This window comes from Capra hircus, chromosome 13, assembly GCF_001704415.2.
Source record: "Capra hircus breed San Clemente chromosome 13, ASM170441v1, whole genome shotgun sequence".
Classification (NCBI taxonomy): domain Eukaryota; kingdom Metazoa; phylum Chordata; class Mammalia; order Artiodactyla; family Bovidae; genus Capra; species Capra hircus.
Genome location: NC_030820.1, coordinates 72,404,583 through 72,418,750, shown reverse-complemented (window position 1 = coordinate 72,418,750; position 14,168 = coordinate 72,404,583). Strand labels below are relative to the sequence as shown.

At 44.5% G+C, this 14,168-nt stretch overlaps 1 non-coding gene across 1 annotated transcript; it reads left to right on the top strand.

The window, feature by feature from the left end:
• Positions 11,824 to 11,895, top strand: TRNAC-GCA. Its single transcript has one exon. It is a non-coding gene; the product is annotated as a tRNA-Cys (tRNA).

Sequence of the window (14,168 nt, the reverse complement as noted above, 5' to 3'; positions counted from 1 at the left end):
GGGCCCAGATTCAATTCCCGCTCAGGGAACTGGGTTCCTCATGCCGTAACCAAGAAGTTCACATGCTGCAACTGAGTTTGCATCCACAACTAAAAAAGATCCTGTGTGCCACAACTAAGACCTGAAACAGTCAAATAAATACATTTTTTAAAAAGTTAAACATACACTTATCAAAATATGAACTAGCAATTGATGGCTCGGTGGGTAAAGAATCCAACTTGCAATGCAGGAGATACAGGTGACGTGGGTTCAATCCCTGGGTCAGGAAGATCACTGGAAGAAGGAAATGGCAACCCACTCCAGTGTTCCTACCTGGAGAATCCCATGGACAGAGGAGCCTGGCGGGCTACAGTCCATGGGGTCACAAAGAATCGGACGTGACTGAAGTGACTTAGCATACACAGCAAACATACTCCTAGGTTTATTTACCCAAGATTAATGAAAGCATTTGGGTACTAAAAAATGTGTACATGAATGTTCTTAGCAGCTTTATTTATACTAGCCAAAAAAACTGGGGAAAAAATGTTCATCCACAGGAGGATGGGATAAAAAAACTGATATATATATATATATATATGTATTACTATATATGTATGTGTATGTATATACATATCACAGAGTAGATATGTGTGAGTGCCTGTACGCTATGTCACTTCAGTCATGTCTGACTCTTTGTGACTTGATGGACAGTAGCCCGCCAGGTTCGTCTGTCCTTGGAATTCTCTAGGCAAGAATACTGGCATGGGTTGCCATGCCCTCCTCCAGGGAATCTTCCCGACCCAAGGAACAAACCTATGCATCTCCTATATTGCAGGCAGATTATTTACCCTCTGAGGCACCTGTGAAGCCCATACATATCAATGGCTTCTTTTTATTGCTAATATATATTCATTTTATATTATTATATTTATATATTATATTAATACATTTATATATTATCATACAGTATAGCATTATTTTATATTTTACTATATATAATATATATTTATTACTTATATTGGCAATAAAAAGAAGCTATTGATATGTAAGCAATATGGATGAATCTCAAAATAGAATGAAAGAAGTCAGACAGAAAAGTACAAGTTGTATGATGTCATTTCTGTAAAATTCCAGAGAATTTAAAGCAATCCGCAGTGAAGGAAATTCATCTATGGTGACCGTGGTTGCCTGAGAACGGGGATGTGATGAGAAGCCAGCTTATAGAGAGGACTGAGGAAACTTCTGGAGGGACGGAAATGTCCATCATCTTGATTGTGGTGATGAGTTCGTGGGTACATACATATATCAGTACTCATCAAATTATATGATTTGAATAGGTATCATTTATTGTCTATCAGTCATACTTCACTAACGCTGTTTTTTTTTTTTTTAAACTGAGAGTGGCACGGTTAGGATTTGAATCCCTGTATGTCTGGGGTGATGGAGAAGGCAATGGCACCCCACTCCAGTACTCTTGCCTGGAAAATCCTATGGATGAAGGAGCCTGGTAGGCTGCAGTCCACCGGGTCGCTAAGAGTCAGACATGACTGAGCGACTTCACTTTCACTTTTTACTTTCATGCACTGGAGAAGGAAATGGCAACCCACTCCAGTCTTCTTAGCTTGAGAATCCCAGGGATGGGGGAGCCTGGTGTGGTGCCATCTATGGGGTCGCACAGGGTCGGACATGACTGAAGTGACTTAGCAGCAGCAGCAGCAGCATGTCTGGGGTGAAATCACTCAGGAGCTGGTTATTAAAAGGCCCCCTTTCTGGGCTGGATTCATAGAATCAGCCCAAATGGTACCACCTCCAGGAAGCCTTCTTATTCCCTCCAAGAACTGTGGCTTTTGGTAACTGTATCCCCTGTGGACTTGACCCATTCTTCCCTCCTCCCTGCCTTCAGGATTTGTCAGTGGCTCCTTTTCTCTACATGGTCCTCCCCACTATTGTCCTCCTGGTTGAGAGCCCGGTACCAGAATCAGACGGACCTGGGTTTGAACCGCAGCTTGGCCATTTACACCAGCTGTCTGACCGCGGAGAGTCTGTTTCCCTCTTTGACCTTCAGCTTCCTCATCTGAATAACAATAGAAGCTACCTCGAGCCTGGTGCCTGCAGTCCATGGGGTCGCAAAGAGTCAGACACAACTGAGCGACTGAACAACAACCTCGAGATTGCCCCAAGGATCAAATGAGAGATAGTTCATGTTAGACAATTAGTATAGGGCCCGGTGTGTAATAAAGCACTCAATAAATGTTAACTATTATTGATCTTCACCTGGGCAGTGGCTGCTGACTGTTTAAGTTTCTCAGCCTTTGAATCAAGTACTTACCGCCCCAGCTATATTTATTGACATGGAAAGATGCCCAAAGTGTACTCTTGAGAGGAAAAAAGCAGGCTACAAAACAATATATGCCACACAGGTCATTTTAAGATTAAAGGGGAAAATGGATATATATCTCTTAGCATGGTGCCCGCACAGGAAAGTTGTGATTATTATTAATGTGAAAGCCCTTCCAATGCTTTCAAATATTACCATGTGTTCTTGTTTTTGTTGTTCAGTCACTCAGTCATTTCTGACTCTGCGACTCCAGGGACTGCAGCACACCAGGCTTCCCTGTCCTTCACCATCTCTCAGAGCTTGCTCAAATTCATGTCCATCGAGTCAGTGATGCCATCCAACCATCTCATCTTCCGTCACCGCCTTCTCCTCCTGCCTTCAGTCTTTCCCAGCATCAGAGTCTTTTCCAATGAGTCGGCTCTTGGCATCAGGTGGCCAAAGTATTATTGGAGCTTCAGCTTCAGCATCAGTCCTCCCAACGAATATTCAGGGTTGATTTCCTTTAGGACGGACTGGTTTACAATGCGAGTTTCTGTAAAACAAGATGCTGTTTGTTATTGCCCTTGGACAGTGAGTCAGAGAGGCAAACCCGTGCATCCCCTTCTGCCTCCCTTCTGATGCACTGCCGGGGGCTGTCGTGGTACAGGACTGGAGTTGGACTTGGGACCCATTAGTCTCATGTGGATTCTGGTACTTTCTTATGTGATCCTGGAGCAAAAGAAAAGCAAAGCATTGCCCTTTGGAATTAAGACTCCAAGCTTAGATAAAGGATGTTCTTTGCAGTAACTGAGGTGCTATGACAAAAGGTAGACACTTGGGGGCGCTCCAGACAACCTGCATTAGAGAAAATGACAGAAGAGGATGATAATAATGCCAGGCTTCAAATTAACAGTGGCTTCTATTTACTGAGTTCTTGCTACGAGCTCCTAGAATGCGCTAACAGACTCACAAACTTTATCTCATTTTGTCCTTCCAAGCACCTCATTAGTTTGATGCTATTACCAAAGATTTTAAAGATAGGGTATATGGCTCTTTAGAATTTAAAAAATGTTTTAATGGAGTCACAATTCACATACCTTGTAAAATGTACAGGCCCTGAGTGTACAGCCTGGTGAATTGTTCTAAGTGTACATACACAGATACCCGCACCCAGATCAGGGTCTGAAACTGCTATAACAACCTTTCCACTCACCACCCCCCACCCAAGGCAACCACTATCCTGACTTCTATCACCATTTATTCATTTTGCGCATTTTTGAACTTCATATAAATCAAATTATACATATATAATATTTAGAGTTGCCAGGTCTATCACATAAAAAACCAGGATGCCAATTAAATTTGAACTTCCTATGGGACACTGTTGTTCATTTGCTAAGCCGTGTCTCGTTCTTTGTGATCCCATAGACTGCAGCACACCAGGCTTCCCTGTCCTTCAGTATCTCCCAGAGTTTGCTCACACTCATGTCTATTGAGGCAGTGATGCCATCCAGCCATCCCATACTCTGTCGCCCCTTCTCCTCCTGCCCTGAATTTTTCTCAGCATCAGGGTCTTTTCCAATGAGTCGGCTCTTTGCATCAGGTGGCCAAATATTAGAGCTTCAACTTCAGCATCAGTCCTTCCAGTGAATATTCTGGATTGATCTTCTTTAGGATCGACTGATTTAATCTCCTTGTTGTCCAAGGGACTCTTAAGAGTCCTCTCCAGCAACATAATTTGAAAGACTCAGTTCTTTGGGACTCAATCTTCTTTATGGTCCAACTCTCACATCCATACATGACTACTGGAAAAACCATAGCTTTGATTATACCGACCTTGTTGGCAAAGTGATGTCTCTGCTTTTTAATATGCTGTCTAAGTTTGTCATAGCTTTTCTTCCAAGGAGCAGCCTCTTTTAATTTCATGGCTGCAGTCACCATACAAAGTGATTTTGGTGCCCAAGAAAATAAAATCTGCCACTGTTTCCACTTTTCCCCATCTATTTTCCATGAAGTGATGGGACCAGATGCCATGATCTTAGTTTTTTGAATGTTGATTTCCAAGCCAACTTTTCACTCTCCTCTTTCATGAACCTCACCAAGATGCTCTTTAGTTCCTCTTCACTTTCTGCCATTAGAGTGATATCATCTGCATATCTGAGGTTGTTGATATTTATCCTGGAGATCTTGAATCCAGCTTGTAATTCATCCAGGCCAGCATTTTGCTTAATACACTCTGCATGTAAGTTAAATAAGAAAGGTGACAATATACAACCTTGATGTACTCCTTTCTCAATTTTGAACCAGTCTATTGTTCCATGTCCAGTTTTAACTGTTGCTTCTTGACCTGCATGCAGGTTTCTCAGGAGACAGGTCAGGTGGTCTGGTATCCCCATCTCTTTCAGAATTTCCCACAGTTTGTTGTCATCCACAGTCAAAGGCTTTAGCATAGTCAATGAAGCAGAAGTAGATGCTTTTCTCTAATTCCCTTGCTTTCTCTATGATCCAGCAAATGTTGGCAATTCGATCTCTGGCTCCTCTTTTCTAAATCCAGCTTGTACATCTGGAAGTTCTCAGTTCATATACTGTTGAAGTCTAGGTTGAAGGATTTTGATCATTATGTTGCTCACATGTGAAATAAGCGCAGTTGTACAGTAGTTTGAACATCCTTTGGCATTGCTTTTCTTGGAATTGGAATGAAAATTGACCTTTTCCAGTCTTGTGGCCACTGCTGAGTTTTCCCAATTTGCTGGAACATAGAGTATAGCACTTTAGTAGCAGCATCTCTTAGGATTTTAAATAGCTCAGCTGGAAATTTTTATACTAAAAAAATTCATTGTTTATCTGAAATTCAAATTTAACCAAATATCCTATTTTTTTTCTGATGACTCTAGTACTCTTTTGTGCCTGGTTCCCTTTAACATAATTGTGAGATTCACCTCCATTGTTTTGGTTATTTATAACTTACTCTTTTTCATTGCTGTGTAGTATTCCACTCCATGAATGTATCCTGATACATTTATTCTTTGTATGGTTGAGGAGAAGGAAGGGTTACTTTCAGAAATGCAGCCTAGATAGTGTTAAACAGTGTACTCTGGCATCAGAGTCTTGAGGGATTTGAATCCTAGCTCCACCTCTTACTACTTGTAAGACAGTAACCAAGTGACTTAATCTCAGCTGGTTTGACTTTAATATGGGTTAGAATGGCACCCCACTCCAGTACTCTTGCCTGGAAAATCCCATGAACGGAGGAGCCTGGTAGGCTGCAGTCCATGGGGTTGCTATGAGTTGGACACAACTGAGTGACTTCACTTTCACTTTTCACTTCCATGCATTGGAGAAGGAAATGGCAACCCACTCCAGTGTTCTTGCCTGGAGAATCCCAGGGACAGGGGAGCCTGGTGGGCTGCCGTCCCTGGGGTCGCACAGAGTCGGACAGCACTGAAGCGACTTAGCAGCAATGGTACCTCAAAGGGAGGTTTAAAGGAAATATTACATATAAATCTCTTAGAATAGGACCCAGTACAGAGTTAGCACCTGATGAATGGTGCCTCTGTCATGGTTCCCATTAGATCTAGGAGAAAATTGAAGTTCAGAGATGTTAAGAGATTTGCTGAATGTCATATACCTGGTAAGTCACGGAGCCCTTTTGTCATCAATACTGGCTAAATTATGCCGGGGTCCAGCCCCGGTGGATCCAGGGAAATTCGAAGCGGGCATGGCGTTGGCGAGGAAAGACTTATTTATTTATTAATATAAGATTAGATCAGGAAGAAATAGTGTAGTAGGAAAATTAAGTGGAGAAAAAGAGGCTGAATAACTTGGTATACGTGGAAAGCCAATAAAGTTCCAGACAAGGAGCTTGCACCATCTACGTTAGGCCAGCGGTGCCCGTTTGAATATCGGAGAGTGCCCCGCCTTGGGCTCCCTCTCTTACGGATCTTAGAAGCCGGGACAAGTAAGTATACATGGTGAGCCTCCACGCCCCAGATGGGAATTCAGCCTGAAATTAGAGTAAAGAGGAGACGTGGGGGAAACCAGTCCTTCCAATGACTGGCCCCCCCTCTATTGTCCTTCAAGGCCTTTTATACTTTAGATTATACATAGAGATCAATGGGTAATACAAAATTATGTAGCCTTAGCAGCCCAGACTCTTTTTGTATATCTTTTTGTATACAAAAGGTCTCAGGTGATTTACATTATCTTCTGGCCAAGAGGCTTGCTAACACTTTTTGGTTCTCTTCCTTAATGAATGTTAATTTCGTTTCCCCTGAAGTGTTTTTCTTTAATCTGCATCTCCTTAAAGCATTAAAGTTACATCTCTATAGAATAAAGGCGCAGTGGGTTATAACAAAGAAGGTACTTAACTCAAAGATCTAATGTTGCTACTTGTTTTTCTATATACCAACTATATCAACAAGTAAAAGATATTAAAATTTGGCAGCAAGTATTGGCTCAACAAATGAAATCTTTAATCAGTCCTATTCTAATAATTTTGACTCCTCGGAAGCCCCTACATTCCTAGGATGTTTTAAGCTTCCTGTGCCTCCTGCGGTCAGAAGGCCTCAAACAATCACATGGGCAGGCAAGCTAGAAAGCCATCAGAGGGGTTTTTGGATTGAAACACTCTTTCAAATGCAGAAGACCAAAGCCTTGCGATGACTTTTTCCAGGCAAGCATATTCTTATTTTGGGGGGTACACGCTCAGGAAATACCAGGGGGAAAACCTGAGATCTGACTTAACCTTGCCCATCAGATCTCTGCCGCATGACCTTGTCATGGGTAGGATTCCTCACTCTGGCTCCCGGCAAAATTAGTTATTTATCAACAATTTTTTTTGATCGCCTGTTATGCATCAGGCCTTGAAGTAACACAATGAGCAAAAGAGCCAAAGCCCCTGAGGATGAAATATACATCCTCAGGGCTCTCCCGGTGCTGTCTGCCTGCTTTACATGGGCCTCTCATTAGTTATGTGGTATTGACGCTTTTGAACTGTGGTGTTGGAGAAGACTCTTGAGAGTCCCTTGGACTGCAAGGAGATCCAACCAATCCATCCTAAAGGAGATCAGTCATGGGTGTTCATTCCAAGGACTGATGCTAAAGCTGAAACTCCAAACTTTGGCCACCTGATGCGAAGAGCTGACTCATTGGAAAAGTCTCTGATGCTGGGAGGGATTGGGGGTAGAAGGAGAAGGGGACGACAGAGGATGAGATGGCTGGATGGCATCACCAACTCGATGGACATGAGTTTGAGTGAACTCCGGGAGTTGGTGATGGACAGGGAGGCCTGGCATGCTGCGATTCATGGGGTTGCAAAGAGTCGGACACGACTGAGTGACTGAACTATAACTATATAGTGTGAAAGGCACTTAGCATGGAGCCCCACAGGCATTACTGTTCCAGAAACAACAGCTATTATCCGGGTAGTAGCAATCTCTATGAGCCTTCCCAGGTGGTGCAGTGGTAAAGAATCCGCCTGCCAATACAGGAGATGCAAGAGACGTAGGTTTGATCCTTGGGTCTGGAAGATCCCCAGGAGTAGGAAATGGCAATCCACAACAGTATTCTTGCCTGGAAAATTCCATGGACAGAGGAGCCTGCGGGCTCCTCAACGGCTACAGTCCATGGGGTTGCAAAGAATCAGACGCGACTGAGCACAGCATTCTCTATGGCAACAGTGGCTCAGCAGCCCCATTTTACAGATGAGAAAACTGACGCTCAGGGAGGTTAAGAGACTGGCGCGAGGTGACGCAGCTGGTACTGGCAGAACAGGAATTCAGCGTCATATCCATTTGACTCTAAAACCCTCCTGGAGAATTTCTCTGTCTTGGGTTCTGCTTCTGGAGTCCAGATGTGAGAGATTCAAGTCCCAGCTTTGTGACCCTGGGCATGTTATTTGCTAGCTTCCATACTGCTACACAGAATTGCCTTGGGCGTCTGCAGAAAGCTCTCTGCAGATACAAACACCTCTGAAGGGATGTTGGTGGGGATCTGCAGTCAGAAAGGGGCTTTTGAATGTATAAGCTGTTCAGTGCTTAAATCAAAACCTGCCTTCCAGGGAATTCCCTAGCGGTCCAGTGGTTCCACTGCAGGGGGCATGGATTTGATCCCTGGTCGGGAAACCAAGATCCCACATGCTGCATGGTGTGGCCAATAAATTAATTAATAAGTCAATCTATTAATTTAAAAATTCTGATTATTGTAAAAAAACGGAAAGCCTTTCTTACATAAATGAACTTAAAGACGTAGAAAGATGCCTAGACTATCTTGTTGAGTATATTTAAAAATCCACTTCATGGGTGTAGCTGTATGTATGGAGCATGTGTCAGAAGGATTCAGTGAACAGTCACTTAGGTAGCAGCACTCATTCTGTGTGGGTGCTGTGCTAGGTCTTCTGGAAGTAGTGCTCCTAACAGCCTTGTGTGGCAGGTGCTGCCTTAGACGACCGTGCAGGCGGAGAGTTAACACTCTCTAGGCTGCCCAGGTAGCACAGAGCTGCCACCTGGATCAGGGCATTTTGGCCTCAGAGGCTGTGTGCTCTTGACCCCGTAGCTCTGCCAGTCTTGCCACTTTTTTTCCCTCTGGGTGGTAAAACGTCAGTGTTTTGAATTTTCTTCTTTATGCTTCTCTGCATTATCTGAGCTTTTGTGATATGTAGATTTTGTTTTCCGTAAAAACTAGATTTCTAATTTGGTGTCTTTAAGAGCTGTGGATGCTTCTAGGGATAAGCCACTCCCAGTCTTTTTTGTGGTGGAGAGACTGCAGTCCTTAGACCTGGAACCCACTGCCCAGTCCTGATGTCCCCCTGCAGGGCACTCTGACCCTGGGAAAATCAGTGTTTAGTCATCACCTTCCCCCTGGCCGCATTAGAGTAGGCACAGATGGGGACCGCAGTAAACGTCCTCTGATGCAGGAGGAACAGGTCACTGTGCCCTCAGGATCTCACTCCACCTCCAAAAGCTGTTCCCTACCTTCTCCCAGGACCCCAAGAATTAGTGACTGAACCAAGTCACTATAAAGTGCTAATAGTTTATAGGGTTTTTTCACACGGATCTTAGTTGCACCATGTGAGGTCTAGTTCCTGGACCAGGGATTGAACCCGGGCTCCTTGCGTTGAAAGTGAGGATCTTAGCCACTGGACCACCAGGGAAGTCCTCTAGTTTATAGGTTTTTAAAGAGGCAAGTGGCAAGAGACGCAAGCCACAACCAGATGGATGACTAACGGGGCCCATGGGCTGGGGGATGTGGCTGTCAGAGAGCCCCAGAAATCACTGCCCAGGATGGCAGGGGAGGGGCTCAGACCTCACCCCAAGAAGGGGCTGCTGGGAGTTTTCTGCCCATGACCCCACTCGTGACCCCAACTCCTATCACCCCCGCCTCAAAAAGGCTGGGCCCACAGAGCCATAAATTCCTGCTATCATTAGACCGTATCTCTCCGGCTCAGGCTATTTGCCAGGAGCCCTACAATTATTTTTTATCACTTAACAAGTCGTATAATTATTTTTATCACTTTTTTCTCACAGCAGGGCTACTTTTGCCTTCTTTCAGTTTGGAGTTGGGGGGAACCCGGCTCCCAGAGCATTTCACAGCGTTTCCTGGCTTTGTCCAAAGCTTTAGCGCAGGTCAGGGTTTGAACTCACAGCTCCTATGGGAGCTAAGTGGGGGCTTTTGTGAGGCCAGAGGCTTGGGAAGACTGGGAGGTGGAAACTGGGAGCCCTTGAGAGCCAGAGAAAGGCTTTAGGCTCAGCTACTTCCTGTGTGACCAAAGCAAGTCACTCAACCACCCTGTGCCCCAGTTTCTTCATCGGTTAAATGAGGAAGTGATAATAATACCCAACTCATAAGTCAGTACACATAAGTACTCAAACACTATGAGATTCAATTTAATCTTGAGTTGGGTCCTAGATTCCAAATTGAGACCCTGGCCTCCTGGATGACATAGGCAAGTCCCTTGCCCTCTCTGAGTCTTAGACTCCTCGTGTGTAAAATGGACATTATCTTGCCTGCCTCACTCTCTGCTCTCACATCTCCATCTATTGGCCTGAACTTCTTCAGGTCCTCAAGCCCCAACGCTCCCAGCTTTGCCTGGGTAACTCTATTATCATCCCAGGCATCCTTCCTTCTCCCCCTCCCTTCTCTTCTTATTCAATATATATTTTTTGAAGACCTACTGTCTGCGCAGACTGTGCCAAGTGGTAGAGAAGACAGGCAAAGTCCCTGTACTCATGACAGGGAGATAGAAATAAACTAAAAAGAGAGTCAAGGACCTCCCTGATGGTCCAGTGGTTAAGAATCCACCTGCCAATGCAGGAGACATGGGTTCCATCCCTGGTCCAGGAGGATCCCATGTGCAGTAAGGGCGACTAAGCCCGAGCACCACAACTGCTGAGCCTGAGTGCTAGTGCCTGCAAGCTGCAACTGCTAAAGCCTGTGTGCCCCAGAGCCCGGGCTCCACCACAAGGAGAGGCCACTGCAATGAGAATCCGGCAGATTGCAACTAGAGAGTCGCCCCCAATCGCCACAACTAGAGAACCCCTCCCAGTGCAGCCAAAAATAAAAAATTTTTAAAGAGTCAAAGTAAAACAAAACAAAACCCAAGGCAGTTACAAACGGTATTTAAACACTTCATAAAGGAGAATGAGAGCACCGTAAGAGGAAGTAAATGGGAAAGGTCACTTTCCAGAGAGGCCTCCCGAAGGAGACACTGCTGCTTAAAATTAAATAATCCTTGAATATGCACATGATATAAAATTCAAAGAGTACACAACATCACCCAGGATGGTTCTGCCCACCATCTTCCTGTCCCCAACTTTGCAGTCCTCCCCGGAGAGTCCCCTGTGTTGTCCATTGCTTGGGAGTGGCTGATTTGTGGTGATATCTGAATCGCAAGAACCAACAGATAGGGACTTCCCAGGTGGCCCCGTGGTTAAGAATCCACCTTGCAATGCAGGGGACGCAGGTTCTATCCCTGGTCAGGGAACTAAGACCCCACAGGCTTTGCAGCCAAAAATGCAAAACATAGAGGAGAAGCGATGTTGTTAACAAATTCAGTAAAACCTTAGAAAACGGTCCACATCTAAAAGTCTCAAAAAAAAAAAAAAAGAATCAGCAGACATTTGAAGAGGTAGGAGAAGAGATGTCCAAGCCGAGAGAACAGTGAGAGCAATGGCCCCAAACTGGACCTGCGTTACTGGAGAGAGGGGAGCAGATCAATGCGGGGCCTGCGAGCTGCAGAAGGAATTTGGATGTCACTCTCTGTGGCCTGGGTATAACTTTCGAGGTGGCTAAGATAGAAGTGAGCATCATCATCTTTTTTATTAATTTTAAATAAATAAATTTATTTAATTTATTTAAATAAATATCTTAAATAAATTTCTTTTTAAATTTTATTTGCTTATTTATCTATGGCTGTGCCGGATCTTTCTTGGGTCTTCACTGCTGCATGTGGGCTTTTAGTTGCAACAAGTGGGGGCTACCCTCTAGTTGCAGTTTGCGGGCTTCTCATTGCAGCGGCTTCTCTTGTGGCTTCCCTGGTAGCTCAGAGGTTAAAGCGTCTGCCTGCAATGCAGGAGACCCGGGTTCGATCCCTGGGTTGGGAAGATTCCCTTGGAGAAGGAAATGGCAACCCACTCCAGTATTCTTGCCTGGAGAATCCCATGGACAGAGGAGCCTGGTGGGCTACAGTCCACGGGGTCGCAAAGAGTCGGACATGACTGAGCGACTTCACTTCACTTCACTTCTCTTGTGGCAGAGTGTGGGCTCTAGGGTGCATGAGCTGGAGTAGTTGTGGCACACAGGTTTAGGTACCCCACGACAGGTGGAATCTTCCCACACCAAGGATTGAACCCATGTCCCTGGATTGGCAGGTGATTCCTTAATGGCTAGACCACCAGGGAACTCCAGGAGTGAGCATCTTCTGATTTGTGTTTCGTAGAAACACTCTGAGAAGAGCTGATTTAGGGGCCTGAGAGGGGCAGGGAGATGAGTGAGGTGGCGCCCATGGAGTTGGGGATGGTAAAGGTCAGGGCCAGGTTGGAGGGTGGAGGCAGTGAGGAGGGGTCCATCTGGGTTGTTTGGGAGGTCGGTGGAACCCAGCAAGGGTCCCAGTCATAGGCTCTGATGGTGTCTTGGCAGTGTTAGGAGTCCCCTTTGTGATTCTAAGATTAACTTGCACACTTATAACCTGGCATGGAGTGGGCACTTGGGACGTGTTTGCTGAAGAGATGATTAACGGAAAGAAAGGCCCTTTGTAAATGGAGACACGCCCTCTGAGAAATGGCTGCAGCCGCCCCTCCCCACTGCCTCCCTCCTTACATGGACACTCCCCTCCCATCATCCTTGTCCTTGAATCACCTCCAGACACATCCTGCTTCTGATAGGCAGGATTTTAGAAGCTCAACCTTCAGATTCTCGTATTTTCTTAGCCACGAAACCCCTTTCCCATGGAAGCCTGATATATAAATGAGACAGAAAGTTATTTTATAATTTCAAACATCCAAGAATCTGAGTAAAAGAAATGAAGGAAACCAACAGGATTCTCAGCAGTTATTGATATACAAATGATCCTTGAGAAAAATGGAGCCGTTTTATTGAATGCCATAATTTCAAATCAGTGCATTCCTGACAATGTGTTCTTTTTATATACCCAACAAAGAGCTCTCAGAGGCTTTCTGCAGGGAAACCCAGCCTCTGAAGTCAATTATTCCAGCATTTGGTTTCCTTTGTGTTCAAGCACAATCCTACTTCATCCATAGAAATATTTTCAAATGGCAAAAGTTTGTGTACATGTATGTTTCAAAATTTTTATATAATTAAAGTATACAGCATACATTTTTTAAAGAAAGCACCAAACCTAAGCGTACAGCTCAGTAATCCTCACGAGGAGAACACCACCATGTCCCTGGCACCCAGATGAAGACAGGGACCCTGGCCAGCCCCTCAAGCCCTCCTTGTGTCTCTTCCAGTCATTCACAGCTCACCTCTCTACAGAGTACCATGATCTTGAATCTTAATACCCTAGGTTATTTTGGTCTGTTGAACTTTCATAGACGTGGAATACGGGGCGTATTCGTTTGTATCTGGCTTGTGTTTGAGAGAGTCATCCGCATTTTTTACAGCTGGAGTGTATCTGTTCATTCTCATTGCTGTATAGCGTTCCATTGTGCGAATATACCACAATTTTAAACAGCGATTTTTAAAATGTTTAAATGTTTTTGCTGTATTATTATTTTTCTTTTTTTACTGGCGTTTAATTGCTTTACAATGTTGTATTTGTTTCTTCTGTACAACAAAGTGAGTCAGCTATATGTTACATATATCCCCTTCCCCAAATATGAAAGTTTCATGAATTTGCAAGTCATCCTTGCACAGGGGTCATGCTAATCTTCTCTGCCTTTTTCCAGTTTGGTATATGTGCTGCTGAAGCAAGCACCAAATAGTGATTAAAACAAAACAAAACAAAACAGGTCACTAGGGGTAGTGGGCAGGGACTGGGTCTGACCCACAGATAAGTTTTGGCTTATGCACCTAGTGTTTCTGTTTTGTTTTCACTGTCTTGGTTGCTGTTAAAAATCAATGTCTGGCCTCTCGTAGAACATCTGCAGTTGCTGGGCCCGGATCTCAAGTGCCTGGAGCTGAATCCCGGCTGCCCCTTGTCAACAATGCTTTCCGTTCCCATTTTGCCACAGTCCCCACCACCCCCTATTGCACAGGCCCGCCTTACCCACCGATATTGCCCGCCTGGCCCTGTAAGCATTTTATTTTTTTTTAGTTACATAGGACCTCTATTTTTTAAAAAATTATTTTATTGAAGTATAGTTGACTTACAATGTTATGCTAATTTCTACTATACAGCAAAGTGATTCAGTTATAC